This window comes from Colletes gigas, unplaced genomic scaffold, assembly GCF_013123115.1.
Source record: "Colletes gigas isolate AHSC1104 unplaced genomic scaffold, ASM1312311v1 Colletes_gigas_Sc00030, whole genome shotgun sequence".
In the NCBI taxonomy this organism is placed as follows: Eukaryota; Metazoa; Arthropoda; class Insecta; order Hymenoptera; family Colletidae; genus Colletes; species Colletes gigas.
The window spans coordinates 638,820-655,073 of NW_025106659.1; the positions used below are offsets into that span (position 1 = coordinate 638,820).

A 16,254-nucleotide genomic window follows, 5' to 3' on the forward strand; every position below is an offset into this window, starting at 1 on the left:
CTCGGAAACTGTTCAATTTACTAGCTTGGCCCATTGGAACTTTTCATCAAGACATAATGAACTACATCATATCAAAAGTTCAGCTAATTTAACCGGGGGCCATTACATAATAGCTAGACAAAATACCACGTCTTAGTTTTCGTTCGATCAGCCAATAAAATAGCAAAAGGATCGGGAAACGTGTAAACGCGCGATGGTTTCGCTAGCCATGGTATTAAAGGGTTACGTAACCGTCGTTGCTCTTATAAGGTTTAGTCTAGGTTGATGTATACCACGCAGACGTGAATACAAACAACGCGGCGCGTTCCTTCGCTAAAAATTCAATTCCGAGCGCGTCCGATCTGCGTAACAAGCGATGCACGGCCCCGTTAGTTGAACCGGAGCCTCGAGAATCCACCTTCCGTGCCTTCACCCTCTCTCGATCGAACGAAAAAAAAAAAAGAAGAAGAAGAAGAAGAAGAAGAAGGAAAAACGCGCACCCCCTTTCGGGCTTCCTAACGATGTGCTAACAAAATACGGACCGCGGATAAAGAGCCGCTCGAGGAGGAACGTAAGCAGATTGACGAGAAGGAGACCGTTGTGCGCGAAGATTGAATAAAAAAAGAGAGAAGGGAACGCGAAGGCAAATATAAGAGGTTCGGGGAGTTAGGTCTAAGAAACAGACCGTGGAAATCGTTCCTCCTCCGGCAAAGAAAAATATTCCCTCGCCATCCGAGGGGTGGTCTCTCCACCCCTTAATTATCCGACTGACAATTATTTTTAACGACTCCGCGATATCCTAACGAGACCTAATCCGCCGACGTGGCGTCAGTTAAAGAACCCGACCATCCTCGTGGAATGGTAAACGGGGATGTCGCTAAAGGGGTGTTCCTTCCTATCGCGTCGCTTCTTCTTTTTTTTAATACCGAAATCTCCTCTTAATTCCGCGTCGCGACGTTTCCCGTCGATGCTCACCCCTTTCCGAAGACCTGTCGTTACTCTTTTCGACGCGTTCGGAGCGTCGTTTTTCCGTCCAACGGCATAGCAATCATCGGTAATAATAGTCGACGTCGTTCATGAACGATCACTCGTTGCTAAACGAATTGCTGAACACTGTAATTACACCAGTGTCTCGCACGAAAAGATATCTTTAAAGCCAATGTGTATCTCTGTTGGAAATAATTTAACGCGTACCGTCGCGATCATCGACGTTGTGGTGTTCATTCTCATCTGTTCCCACGTTTCAGGCGCCGTCAGCCATTGCTGCGATTTCGTAAAACGATCTCGTTGTCGCGTACCCGAGCGCAAAGTGGCGAAGCGGTCACATGCCCGTAGTCCACTCCTGTTCTCGATCCCTATTACAACACGATAATTACCGCACGATAGACGACTTCCCACGTCCGGCACGCCTCGCTCATTAAATCCTCGCTTAATGATAGTTACAATCGTTCTATGCCCGTTATGGTCACGGTGACGTACGCGGTCATAACAGTCACGATGTATAGTTAATCTTATTTCATTAATTATCGGAACAAGCAGGCAGTATTTATCGTTCGGTGCTCAGCAACATCTACCTTCGCGCTCTTACGCTATTTATCCGCCATTCTTAACACACTGCTCGAGGGGAAATTATCGCGTAACCGCCCTTCGACCAATTGATATTTATACATTTTTTTGAAACCAAAGTATCGCTAATATAGATTGAACCACTTACAGGGAAAATATTTTTCTTATCTCGATTCTTCTCGTTCATTAATTTTTCCAGAATCTTGTTAACCTCTTTTACCACGCAACCCCTATTTATATCTCGCGTCCGCCATAAAATCTTTATAAAATTAGACGGTTCGCGTTGATATCGAACCGGTTTTCAAAGTTCAAAAAATGGAAGATTGAACAGTTTATAACGTTGAAAAGAATATTAAAAATTACAAGACATAAATAGACATCTTAATATCGAGACCTATTCTAAATTCTCCCACTCCGTTTTCGACAAAAGCGGGCAATTAAGCGCGCGGAATGATTAATTGCGTTTGAAACGATTTATAATGGCGACGAGCGGAATAATATTGATATTACGATCGTCTTTCAGACATCTGTTGACGTCGACAAGTTAAAATGCCGGACGCACTTCCTCGTTCCACGGGGGCAGAGAGTTATGAAAACCTTTTTATTTGCCCGCGTAGCAGTTAAGAATCGTCGAGCCAAGTCTTCCAAGGGTATTGGTTTCAGCGTATCAGGGCGGTACGCGGTTACAGAGACAAATATCAGATCGTTATCGGATATACTGCTCGCGTCCATCGAAATTGCCCGCGTTCCCGACGTATCACCTTTGCGAGCAGGCCTGAATGGAGTAATCACGATTTACCAAATTGGCTCACATTGCGTACTCCAGTTTCGTTAAAACGAACATTTTTCCCGCCGTGCCAAGAAATGGTCTGGCACGGCAATCGCCACGTTAGCCTATAATTCGAATCGTTCCTAACCTATTAACCCATTTGCAACGAGAAGCGAAACGCGTCTGGTTACCCACGTCGCCCGATGCTGAATAATCCGCAAACGACGGCTCTTTTAAACCTCGTTGGCATCGATGATCTAAATATGCCACGAGCTTCTCTGCTCCCTGTTCACGATACACAGAACCAGCTAAATTCGTATCTAGATACTTTGAGAATAAAAAATTTACAAATAAATTCACGAATAAATCAACAGGTGTCTTGTGATCGAATTAAAAGCTGTTTAAGGTGATTAGCAAAGAAACTTGGCGCACGGATCAGGGTTAAAAGCTGGAAACGATCATCGCGGTGACGAACGAGACGGTTCTTCGAAAGGAATTTGAGAAATACGCGAGCAGATCGGAGGTGAATCTGCGCGGACGAGATCCGCCCCTGACTTTGGAGGCTCCGTGTTGCTCTGCATTTAAATAATTAAAGATCCGACGGGACGGATGGACGCACGGACCCGTCGTATTAATGGGATAATCGAGCGTTCAACGTCGAGAGAGAAGCAACGGCTGGGAGGGATGGAGGGGGGAAGGTTGGTGGTTGGTGACGGTGGTGGTGGACGGGTGATAATGATTTTATAGTCAGCTGAACTGCCCGGGGGAGGAGGGTGAGAGACAATTGACTCGATAATACGGGTCTTCCTGCCTGGCACCCGTTGATACCGACGGCGAATCAAGTGCGAACACCCGACCAAGAGAAAGAGAAGAAGCGACAAAGAGGGACAAGGATAAATGTTCCGTTCGCTAATGACCCTGGTGCCTCTTTAGGGACTGCTTCTCGACTTAGGCTACCGGTCGAAGACCTCTCTACCTCTTCGTTACGGGCAGAGGAATCGGGTACCTGACAGCAAACTCCACCTTCTGGCTTCTGCGGCACCCTACGCGTTATGCAGACTCAATACGGGCCCAGCTTTCGGTGGATCCCGCTGACGATCGTGCGAAGAAAGATCTCCGGAACACTGTCATAGGACGCGAGTCTTGGTCAAGCCGACTCTCGCTATGGGAAAATCCTTAATAACCTGGCTACTCGGTGCACCCTGAAACGCGTATTCCGACGTGGGGGGAATAACGATGACACTGCAATTAGAGGATACGATCCTAGGCGCGTATTAAAATACACGCGCAGCCGTGAAAATCATCCCAGGGAACACGGCTAGACGCTAATGCCCCTTATTTCGCGTGACGCGGATATACGGAAGCTCGGATACACGCTCGTGGTCTCTTGATTCGAGTGCATTTAAGGGAGAATTCTTTTTAAGTCTTTTCTCGTCGTTTCTAATCTTTCTGAGTGATTTTGAGGACTCGAGCGACCCATCCCTTAATTTCAACGCTACTTTTATTTGTTTTATGTATTCGTATAGTGTTGCAAGATTGACGTGGGTCCGTTTTGACACGTATTTTATTTTTATCATCAGATGATTCCACAGATGGGTTAGATTTTGAAAAAGAATCAAGATATCACGCTGTGGAAATATGAAATAAAAAATAGTCGTATTCGTAATGTCGTTGCTATAATTTTGTGGATAAATTGTAAATTTATAAATATGTGATCTTCCATGAACAACTGAACTGCGATTTAAGATGTTAAAAATTGAAAAATAGTTGCGAACATATTACCTCGAAAGTAAAACAGGAATGACAAAATGGCTAACGCACAAAGATAATAATGCGTGTTGAAATACGTTGAATCCTGAACACGCGTGTATTAAATGTACGTGAAATAAGGCGCTGCAGCCTTGAAATCACCTGTTGCAATGCGTACAACTTCAATTTCACGCGAAATGGGGGCTCTAGTTGCAATGTCACGTGAATCGTAACTAAATGTTGCCAGTCGAAAGTATTTTTATATTTCATTTGATAAATCAAGTTCGTACGTGATATTCGATGATATATAATTTTACACATTGCCCTCTAGTACCTCAAATATGTATTATTATATCATTACATACGTGACTTCAGATATGACTCCTAATACCTAACGCGATTCTGACTCATATCTATTCGTACATGAAACATATGTTCTATTTCGTTCCGTATTTAACCATCTTTTTCGATGGAGTTTCCGTTCATCGAATATTTTTCTAACGCGTAGGTGCCTGAATTTTTCGGCGAAAAAAAAAAATTTCAAATCGTTCTGGAAAAATTATTTTCAATTGCAGAGGCCAATTTCAATCATTTTTGGTCAATAGACATACACCCGAAATCGTACGCATTTTCGAGAAAAAAATTCGAGTAGGTGAACAAATTTTTCGACAAAATTAAAAAATTTCAAATCGTTCTGGAAAAATTATTCTCGGTTGCAAGGGTCAATTACAATCATTTTCGGTGAATAAACGTAACCCCGAAATCGTACGTATTTTTGAGAAAAAAATTCTTTTCCTAAAAGATTATATTCCTCGTTTTTATCACTTCATACGCAGGTATAGTCTAATTTTCCAGCATTGATCCAGTCCGGAGTATGCCAAATAATCGGAATTCAACTCTATCGTAATATTCGAATATTAGAGTAATTGTATATATGAATAAAAAATTGAACTTTAACGAAAATTAGATTAATTTTGAAGCGTGGTGTCCTTTTGTCCAGCAATGTACCGTCGCGAGAGGCCCTAAATCACTCGACCACCGTTCTCAGATATCAATCGGCAGTTAAGCAGGAATTCATTAATGAGTGACACGAAAGTACAGGTGGTGCAGCGTTCTTAAATTTCGGACAACAGACTCGCACGCTCGACAGCCAGTATTTCTCTCCATCCTGCCTATGCAACGCGACGTAATTCAACGATAAGGCGGCCGACTATCGATACGCGAATTAATATCGCGTCGCGTAAAGTATTTAACGAATGGGCACTTGCATCTCCCTCGGTGCTCGTAAAAAAAATGTTTGCTTAATCCCTACCGTTCGGTCGACACGGTGTACACAGATGTCGAGAAAACAACACCTGCCTCGAAATCGCCCGGGAATTTGCATCGAACAATATCCGAGATTCGGTGTCGCGAGTACGACGTAATCGTTGCTTTCCATTATCCGGACGCGCGACACTTGTTCAGATCGAGACGAACTTTCACGCCGCGATTACGTCTAATGAATGGACCGATCGTTGCGTCTTCGAGGCGCGTGAAAGTAAGCGTGCCCCAATAAGTTATGAAAGCCACCGCTTTAAATAATACTCGAACGATAAATTATCGAACGGGGCGAAATTAATGGCTCGATGTGGAGCAAGAAGCGCGATGGCTCAATCTTGCGTACACAGGTACACTAACCGCGTTACAGCAGGAAAAGCGAAGACAGTTGCTACTACATCGACTTTTGTTCACAGTTAATTTTATGAAAGAAGCGCTTACTGTACTTTTCCATTGCAAATCGAAAATCGAATCATCGAGAAATGCAAATGGCTACAGGCGTTGAATTTTTATCTACGGTAATAATTTCTGTTTGTTATACGCAATAACAGCCAGGGGAGGTAAAAGAAAATAGTCGAGAGATAAACGCGTCGAATAATTCTCGCCGCCCACAAAGGGGACAAACACGATTTAGTCCGGAATGGGAATTAAGTAAAAGAAAGATAGGAAAAGAGGGACCCGTCTACCTTCGCATGCGATGGACGCGAAAATAGCCCCGGGACACGTCAATAATTAATTAACGGAATTTATCGATACGGCGCCGCCGTTATCTTGTCCGATACGCGTACGAAACGATTTTGTAGCCGTTCAGGGAGATAAGCCGTCGTCGATTCATTCGGCTGCCTCGTTCTCGTAGAAATTACGACTTCCTCGTGATCCTCGACATCCAACATTTCCTGAGGGATGCGCTGGGAGACCCTACAACGAACGTCGTACTCGGTATCGACGTCAAACTGCTGGCCAGGTGACTCGGAACCGTCCAACCCAAATTTGGGCCCTTCGACACGAACGTCGTCCGTTTACTAACATAAATTACTACTCTGGAATTTATTAAAGCGCTTATCTCACGATAAAAGCGAGCTATGGGTTGCTCCAAATATTTTATATCGGTATTTTACATGCTAGCCATCGATGAAATTTGTTTCAATTGAAAAGTCCAGAGAGTATGGTTCCAACAAAAAGTAACCGTGTCAGTTTATTGTCCAAGTTTTTAACTCAACCTGGATAATACATACGATCTATGGATCGTCAGTCTTGGAACAGTCGTCCAATTATATATCGACATATAAATTCGATAGGAAAAATATGTCGCGTAGTTTTCGTAGGGGTTTCCGAGAAGCGAAGTCAAAATGCAGGTACAGGTGGACAATTGCGGATCGAGGGGAGAATTTTTTTGTTACGAGAGACCGTTCCACGGGCCCATCTACTGCCATCTCAATCAGAACCGGACCGTTTCTAACGAAGTACCATTCGCTGATCCGGAGATACGTTCAGCGAAAGAAGAAGAGCGTGGAAGAAGAGAGAGGAACGGAACGGAGAACGAGCAAAGAGCCATTGATCCTGGCGTTGGGACACGGCTGAAACCGTGTCCGGGCAGCAGTTCGAAGACTCGGACATCGGTCCCTTGACGTCTCAAGCGGGAGGGTCTCGCGTCGGGCGAGATAACGAAATTAGCCCGGTCGCTAATTTATTTCCTAATTCTCGCGGGAGCGGAGGTGTGAAACAGCCGTTCTGGGCCGTGGTATCCACGATAACGGGCCAGGATGTGGAATAAAAAGAGGAGGAAGGGTTCCTCTCGTAGGAAGGCGATCGACGGAAAGGGAGGGGGACGGGAAGGAGGACGGGTTACCAGGGGCCCCCGCGGTCCCGACGGAGACAGAAAATGAAAGAGAGTGAAGAGGAGATAATGCGAAGGCAGGAATGCACGCCCACGTTCGCACCGTGTTTTCCTACGTCGGTGTGCGGTGGTCACCACGTGAGAACACGCCAGCGAGCATATGTGGAATGCACAGTTGTTGCATACTTCGCGTACCATAGTTATGGATGCGCGGATGCATCGATCCCGACCGTGGCATTGACTCCACGCCGCTCTCCGGCGATCCTACGCCGGTCGATCTCGCGTCGATCAACCATTCGAAGATTGCGCGAAAATTAATACCGTACGGACCACCATCGTCAGGCCGGATCAAATTGTACGAATTTCGTACTGGGCCCCGATAACTTGCCGTGTGAATGACCCTTAACCTGTTCGCGGTCCTGGTTTTTACCCACGCGGAAGCGAAAATAGAATTATAGTCGACGATCTGGTAGAACATCGAGACGAGTATGCAGAGTGCTTCAAGAAGCGTTATTATTTGGAACAATAGACGTTTCCTTCAGGGTTTTTTGTAGTGAAAATCACAGAACTCTGCAGAGATTAATCAAACGTTAAATTAAAATTACGATGACTGTAAATGTCTAGCTCAGGGTCAAGAATACAAATAAAATGAAATTATTGTGGCTTCTTGTTTTCTGAAAACATAGTAGAATAATAAAAAGAAGTCACGTTAATCCTATTAGAGTATTGAGTCTATTGTACATATATTTTATCAAAAATACTTACAGATAATTGATTTAAGCACTTTTTCTAAATTACACCAGCAGTTGCATCAGACGTTTCCGGAATTCAGAGCCCGACAGATTTGTAATTTTCTTTTAACGTAATGCTGCGCGTAATTATCATAAGCAGATCCCGAGTTTCGACTTCTCTCTCTAATAATTAAATACGAATCTTTCGCAATCTACGATCGGAAAGTCACCGTTGGGTACCAATTCGAAAGAATTATATTCCCATCAAGGCGCGTAAAAAAAATTCTATAAATTTTCAGAGGCCCGAGCTACGTTAATTACGCTCACGCGAAACCTATTAAAATTGCATCTGAAATCCAGGTTAATCGCAGTTGCTCGATAGCGGATTCGAGGGTATTCGGTCGGCTTAGCAAACCAGATTCAATTTGACAAACTCCGGCTTGTCGTTACGCTCCTCCAGGACATCCATTAAAATTCCTGAAGGCGCTAACGACATTCCCGATTATTTTGTTCGACGCCCTTCGAATGCGAGTTTATAGCTGTCAGGATATACAGACATACATATACCTACTTACCAGCGGAGCCCACGGTATTGCGTCTGACACGGAAACTCGCTCGTAAATTCCCGCCGAACAAATTTCCAGCATGTGTCGCGGCTATCTTAGTCTCAGTGCTCCTCAACCCGTTAAACGTAATGATTCATTTAGGAATCCTTAAAAATCTATTTACGATAATTATCTCTCCTCGACTCTACGTTCACAATTGCGCCAAAAACTGATCGACCAACGTTCAGCTAATTTGGTGCCTTAAAGCTTCGAGCAAGCAAAACGATTTGAAATTCGGTATTTAACAATTTCTTCTGTAATATATAATCTAATCTTGTGTTTATATTTTGAAAAGAAAATTTGGCGGATAATTGAAATTTTTGCACATGGTCTTTAATGAAGTATCAATGATGAACATAGCTTAAAATTAAGACGATCTTTGGAGTGAAGTTTAAAATTCTTCTACCATCGATTGTTTTCACGGTTTAAAAATATAGAATGTTTGACAGTATAAATTTTTAAATTCGTATAATTGGGGGGTCAATAAATATTATTATTCAAATCCCTATCGAAGAACGATGAAGTTCATTTAGAAATTTCTTAATAGTAGAATTGAGAAAAAATGTAGTTTCGTCTGAGGACGCGTAGACGTGGAGTTTGAGAACCGTTGGAAGTTGGGAGCGGCCGGCAATCAGAATCTCGTACGTAGTCACACATTTAAACAAAAACACACATCGAGGTGGTACCGAAGCACTACTATCTCAATCCGTACGCAAATGAGCTCCTCTGCCCTCTAAGAAGACGAGGCAAGAGCGATGCGCGTGTAAAACCGTCTATCCGTTCGCGTGTGCTGGTGCGTCCCGGAACGTGTGTTTTACGCGCATAAATTGAACACACGTGCGGCGATACGTACACAATACACGTAACGCGATGTTGATCGTGAGCGCAGCAGGCGTGGAAGAGCAGGAGATTGGGCAGAAGGGAGGACAAATCAAAGCCACTCAAAGAAATAACCAGTGCTCATTAAGAGTAATAACCCTCTCTTCGGTCGGACCGATTGTTTCAAGGGTGTCACACGGATCGGGCAGCTGCGATACTGCGCGTTACTTAACGGTCTTCCTTATTATATTATTTGATTCGGGGTTGCAAACGGGGGTCCAGGCGGTGGCCTTGGCGAGAGAAGATGCCTGTTAACGAGCCAATCTTACGAAACGTTCACTGACTCTCGCTTCCTTTCGTTCGGGCAGACCGATCGGCGCGTATTACGTAAAGATCGTTTCTCGAAACATACTGGCAGCGTCGTCGCGTTCGAGGAAACTATCGACGCGTCGACGTCGAGACGGTGCGGCGTCGTCGACGCGATTAACCAGTTACCGGGTCTCGCGTTTCCTCTTAATCCGCGATAGAATTTCAATTCCTTAATAATATCCATCCAGCCGTGGCGAGTTACGAGCAATTCGCGGCGATCGCCGGTCAGAACGATCACAGGGAAGAGGGAAAATCGAATCGCCGCGACGTCTCACGCGGCAGATTAGCCCGCGACTCCGTAACGCGTTCGCTGTAAACGCCACGGTGCACCGGGGATCGGAAGAGCCCGGCAGAACTATGCCGTGGCCAGTGTCGTTCCGCTAATCCCGCCATTTATCCGTAACACTTTTCACCTTTCTTTACTACACGGCCTCACCTTCGCGAAAAAACGATCCCTTCGACGACGGGGACATAAAAACGCGGATTATTTGCTCTTACGATCGCGGCGGACCATAATCCGGACGGCCGCGAGGTAACCAGAAAGAAGCGTTAGTCAAACAGAGCGCGTCCATGCGCGCCAGGGGTTCTCATCGTCGCGCGGTACGAGAAATCGTTCCGAGTCCTCGGGGTCCCGACAACTATCAATTCCATTGTTCCCGTTGAATAGACGTATCGAGGGAGAGCGACGTGGATAATTTCCTGCCCGATTCTCCGCTCTCGTCCAGGCTGCACCGCGACCCACCAAGCTCGATAATTACAAGCGAGCGGGCAGCGAATGAGCAGGGGTATCATTAACACTTCCTGCCTCGTAACGACTCCTCGTCTGATACACGATACGCGATATAACCATGCGCGTCACTGCGTAAACCTGTCAACCCGTCTAATCGACGCCGAACAACAACGTCCTCTCCTTCTCACGCTCCTCGTCCCCGCCCGTTACGTGAAAATGTTTACTACCCTCGCGATCGCCTACCAAACGACGCGACATTCCCTTCGCGCGACCAGAAGACGATCCGAACGATCGAACCGCCTTGACGATAATTGATATATCCCGATCCGTCGACTCGACACAGGGGAATGCCACGGACCTCGACTCGCGTGAATTATTCCGTTAATACGCGTTCTCGCCCCGCCGACGGGCTAATAACCGACCGATTTACCTGTCCCGCCGAACCGAGCAACGGTTCCGCGTTAATTCTTCGCCCGGTTGCATCGGTGGTCTTATTATCACAACTATGTTGCCTCGAATCGATCATAACCGTTCGCCGTTGCGCGATTTTTCACGCTCGCGATCAATTTTTAAGGATCGAGAGAAATTCTCACGCAGTGTTTAATTTTGGGATTGAAATTTTTATCAACTCTTCTACAGAGGGATCTGTTTATATTTTTGTAAGGCAGATATAATTTCGAAGTTTGTGTACATATTGGTATTAAAATATTTACGATCGCGTAGAGAGTATTTTTTCGACCGTACTGGAACCTCAGTCCGCTTGTCCCCGATGTCTTTCTTAAAGAAGATAAGAAATTGTGTAAAACTTTCTGTTTGGTACCGGTGTTTATTAAATGTTTCCATGTTGCTACATCGTCGCGGTGACCGTTATTTCGGTAATTTTGCGACCAACGTTGCAAGAGCTTTCTACCAGTTGGTAGGACTCGGTTTGCATAACTGTCCGCGGCAAGTAATCGATACGAGTCGTTTTATCTGCGCAGCCTTGGCTCATATTCTGATATTAACAACGGACTTATTAAATTTGATTCGCGCCCGTTCCATTTTATCTATATCGTTCTGTAGAGCGATTATGTATAGGCGCGGTGAAATATAATTTCCCCAGTTTCAGGCGTCTGTCAAAATATATCGAAACAAATGAACGCAATTGCAAAATATTTCTAGAATACTAAAACCTTTGAACCTGGTCTGAACGACAAGCAAGATGTTGTATTCCTCTTAATAACACTCTATTAGGTTGTGTGGTGCAAAAACAATTGGCTATTCGTAGTCTTAGACTAAAACTTTGCGCGTTCGTGAAACTGCCAAGAATCAGAATCTTCATCTAGGGAAAAGTGCAGGATATATATATGCAGGGTTGGAAAAGAGGGAAAGGGCGAGACAGAGAGAGCTTCCAAAAATAAGTCAGTGGTCAAGATTCAGGTGTGAGTCAGGGTAAACTGATCACTGAGGAAAGGAATTTGAGATGTTTTGTAGTTTTGTATGAAGAGTATATGCGAAACCTAACTCGTTAATAGCCCTTTCGAAGGGAACTCTTTCACCGATGTCCCGACTAGGCAGTTCGGATCCTTAGAGTGCAACAACATTTAATGAAAGTACCAACGAGACTAATAGAGTCGGGTGCTTCGTTCCTGGAACCCCTCCAACCAAGTCAATTATTTCATTTGCCGGACCATAGACAATACCATGTCGGACCAAAAACCAATTGACTCTCGTAGCGAGGAAAGCTGAAAACCCCCCTCAGAATATTCAGATTCACTTTTCGTAGAAATAAATGATGAAATAAGTGTTTGTACGCGCAACTGCATGCTGTGTTCCTCAAGAATTTCCTAACGTATGTCTAAAATGATAAGCAGCAAAAATGAAATGGAACCTTTTCAGCCTATTTTATATAAATCTACAGGTTCCATTTCTTTTTGTCGCTTTGCTGCTATTCGCTTTACCGCTCTCAATGTGGCCACGGCCTTAGAGTATATCGTTTACATAGTTCCGTATCTAGAAAGAATTAAAAATTCTGGCGCAGAAAATGATCGAAATCGTGAGAACTACTCGCCACTCAACTGTTTCAACTCCTTGCTAGCTAGTTAGCTACCTAGCTCACTCCTTGCTTGCTAGCTAGCTAGCTCATTCCTTGCTTGCTAGCTACCTAGTTCACTCCTTGCTAGCTAGCTACCGAAATAAAAATATTAACGGAACTATGGAAACTTCGCTAAGCGCGTGACCAAGTATAATATATCTTAAATCCTGCGTGAGCTGTAATGACAGTTTCCTAACAGCGTCGATCCGTCGTTTGGTTTCAGTAGCGGCTCCAGGTTTAAGCGGCGGCATTCACGGGAATGGTCTGATGTCCTTGCACGTGGAAGGCGGTACGCAGGTCCAGGTGCCGCGGTCTCTGATGCAGGCCTTCCTGCAACAGGACCCGAATCACCCTGGATTGGAGACGATTCGATTGCCGACGCCTCCGTACGGCTCCGATGAGAACGGCCCGCCGCAGCACTGTCGCGAAGTGGAAACCGAATTGTGTCTTGTATGTCGCCGATGCGGCCGAGCTTATCCTCAGGAGTCGACGCTGCTCGCGCACCAGCGCTCCTGTTATCTGGGCAACCAGCAGCGTCGCGGCGCGCTGCGTCTCGTGCAATCTCGTTACGGCTGCACGTTGTGCGAGGGGAACACACCAGCTCGGACCTACGCGACCGTCGAGGAATGCCGTCGTCACGCGGAGACGTTGCAGCATCGAGCGCGGCTCGAGGCCAGCCAGGAACGCCACCAGCAACAGCAGCAACAACACCAGCGTCAACAGCAGTTCGGTAATATTGACGGGGAATCTGGGGCGCAGTGCGACGAGGAGGTGCATCCGCTCACAGACGAGATGGAGGACGTCGTCAATCAGATCACCTTGCTGGCTGCTCGTGCGGCCGCTGAGAGCACGACCGGCCAATCCCAGGGTAACGAGAGATCGAACCCGGACAATAACAACGCTCCGGACGTGAAGAGGCAGAAGCTGGTCCAGGAGGTGGCCGCTTTGGCCGGGGCGCGCTAAATGCACGGGCCAGCTGGGAAGCGTTCGCGGAGGGATGGCGACAGGATGTGCGATTGGAACTTGTGAAATGCCTGATCCCGTCCCGATGCGATTCTTCCGGATCGGACGAACAAGAGCGAAGAAAGAGGAATATGGGCCGAGAGTGTTCGATGGGTGCTCATCGAGAGAGGTACTCGATAACGAAAAAATAACGTTCCTAACCGGCTAGACAACGGGCAGGGGGGTTCCAACCTAGACAGAGACCGTCGGTGTGAAACGAGGGTGGGTTTTGGGGATGAGGGTTGGGGGAGGAGAGCGTTTTTTTCTTCCGCTCCGGGCATCGCGGAATCTCCGGCTCCAGGTACTCGCGCGCGCGTGGACGGTGGACCAATCACGACGAGGGCGCACGCGAACCTCTCTTGTTTCATTATTAAGTTACGTTGCGCACTGCCACTGTCGCGCACTACCAGTTCGACTAATTAGTTTTTATTGCGGCGACTGCGACTGGCGCGCCACCAAGCAGCGCGCGCTCACCAAAGTTCCTTCGATTGAAAATAATTAAAAAAAGAGAGATTCGAGAACAAAATGAAGAGAGAGAGAAAAAAAAAAAACGATACGAGTAAAACGAACAAAGAAAACGTAAACGGTAACGAACGACGTGTGTCGCACGGATCGGGGAGAGCTTTCTTTGGCGGATCGCCCGTTAAACCGATATAACGAATCCATCGATCGTGAAAGTATGGTTTGTTCGCTTCGTAGTGCGGGGAGAAAGACTCGACCGACACGGGAAAACGAGAGACGAGGAGAAAATATGGTGGGGTAAGAGAAACTATCCCTTGACGACGCTGGTTGACGCGTCGAGGTGGGCTGACTTAAACGTTCCTATGTAAAGTAATAATAAAAATTTAATGAAGAAAAAAAAAAGTTACTAAGAAAGAGCAGACATTAAGGCGCGCGGCGATTATAGGGTAGATTGCGCGACGTTCGCGCGACTGACGCGCCGCGATCATTACGAATACGTACGTACATATTCATCTGAATCTTCACTCTCTGTCTCTCTATCTCTCTCTTTCTTTTTTTACGTGCTTGTGTATGGGTGGTTGAAACGCGAAAGTGTATGTCAGAAGGATGCGAGGGGATGCGTCGTTGACGACAATGACCACGCGAACGCCTTTGCTGTTGAAGCGCACCGGTTCTCGAGCGCGGTGACGCCGCCGCCGCCGCGTTCCTTTATACTCGATCGAGGTAAAAAAAAAAAGAAAAATGGCGCGAATTAGAACGATACTGTGGCGCCGTCGGTTCAAGGACGGACCTACGACCCTCGAAATTACGGTGGCAGGAGGAATCTTCGAACGAAAGCCCACGCGCACATGTGCACGCTAGCACGCACTCGCTCGACATGTACACACGTGCATACACGCGTTTCGTAAGTATAGTATACATGTATACGTGTATACATTTAAAAATACACACACACACATACACAGAGATACACACACATAGACACAGAGACGGTGAGGGCACGGCAACCCCGTAGCTGGATGGCGTTTTAGCAGATACGACGTTTCGCTATCGACGCGCGAGTTTTAACGTATTCTCCTTTCTTTTTCCCTTTTTCTGGGTGAGAACGACGCGACGACGCACGGAGAGAAAAACGATGTCGAGGACGTTTTTTCGAAAATGCTATACACAGACACAACAGACACACGCGAGAAACGGAGACGGTTGGAAACGCGAGCGGGCAACGTTGCTCCGATGCCCGACTGGCGACGCGGTTCGCGTTCTACGAACGAGCAAGACCCAGCAACATGGTTCCTATATTTAATAAATTATATTTAATAACGCTAAACAACAAAAAAACGATTAATAATAATATTAATGATAATAATAAACATAGTAATAATAATGATAGTAATAAAGTAATAGTTATAGCTGTCGATAGCTGTAATAATCATTGCTAGTGAACGGTCGACGATCGAATCGGTCAGGCGTTATCAAACCGCGATCGGAGGTCAGTGCTGAGATCGACGACGGCGAGGAACGAACGCTCAGGCGTTCTTCGTCCTTCCTCTTCCGGGGAAGGACCGACGTGTGCTCGGCGCGAAAAACGACGGGAGTATCGGACGCGTTTCGCGCTTTAAAAGAAAAGAAGGGAAACAAGACGACGCGGTGCGAGACTAGAACACGAACAGCACTGGGATTAACGCGGGGGGTGGGAGAACGTCGTCTCTCGATCGACGGATAAAGGGTTTTGTAAAGGTCTGTTCGGAGATTACGAAGAATTCACTATTAGCTCGTAAGTTACGGTTAATTAACAACTAAACTGTAGAATTAAGGGGATGGGAGGATATGCATTTGTAGACAACACACAGACACACACACACACGTGCATAAGTATATATATATATATGAAAATTATATATATATACATATATATATAAATAAAATGAATAAAATGATTGAATAAAATATATATATATTTAAGTAGATAAATATATATGTGTGTGATATATATATTGTATATATATATGTATGTATATGTATCATATATATATATCATATATATATGATGTTGTAACGTACTAGAATCCTCGCGGGTACTATCCGAAACGATAACGTGTATACACGCGTACGTACGTCGCGTTTATTACGTTTAAAATGAAAAGAAAGAGATGCTTCGCGCCCGATAACGCTAAGAACGATGGCAATCACGTGATAGAATCGGACGATCGAACCGACGAGGGGTAGTTGCGCGCGATCGGCACAA

At 45.7% G+C, this 16,254-nt stretch overlaps 1 pseudogene; it reads left to right on the top strand.

The window, feature by feature from the left end:
- LOC122401965 overlaps positions 1–13,508 on the top strand; it is a 30,385-nt pseudogene extending 16,877 nt beyond the window's left edge.
- Positions 13,509–16,254: the final 2,746 nt, after the last annotated feature.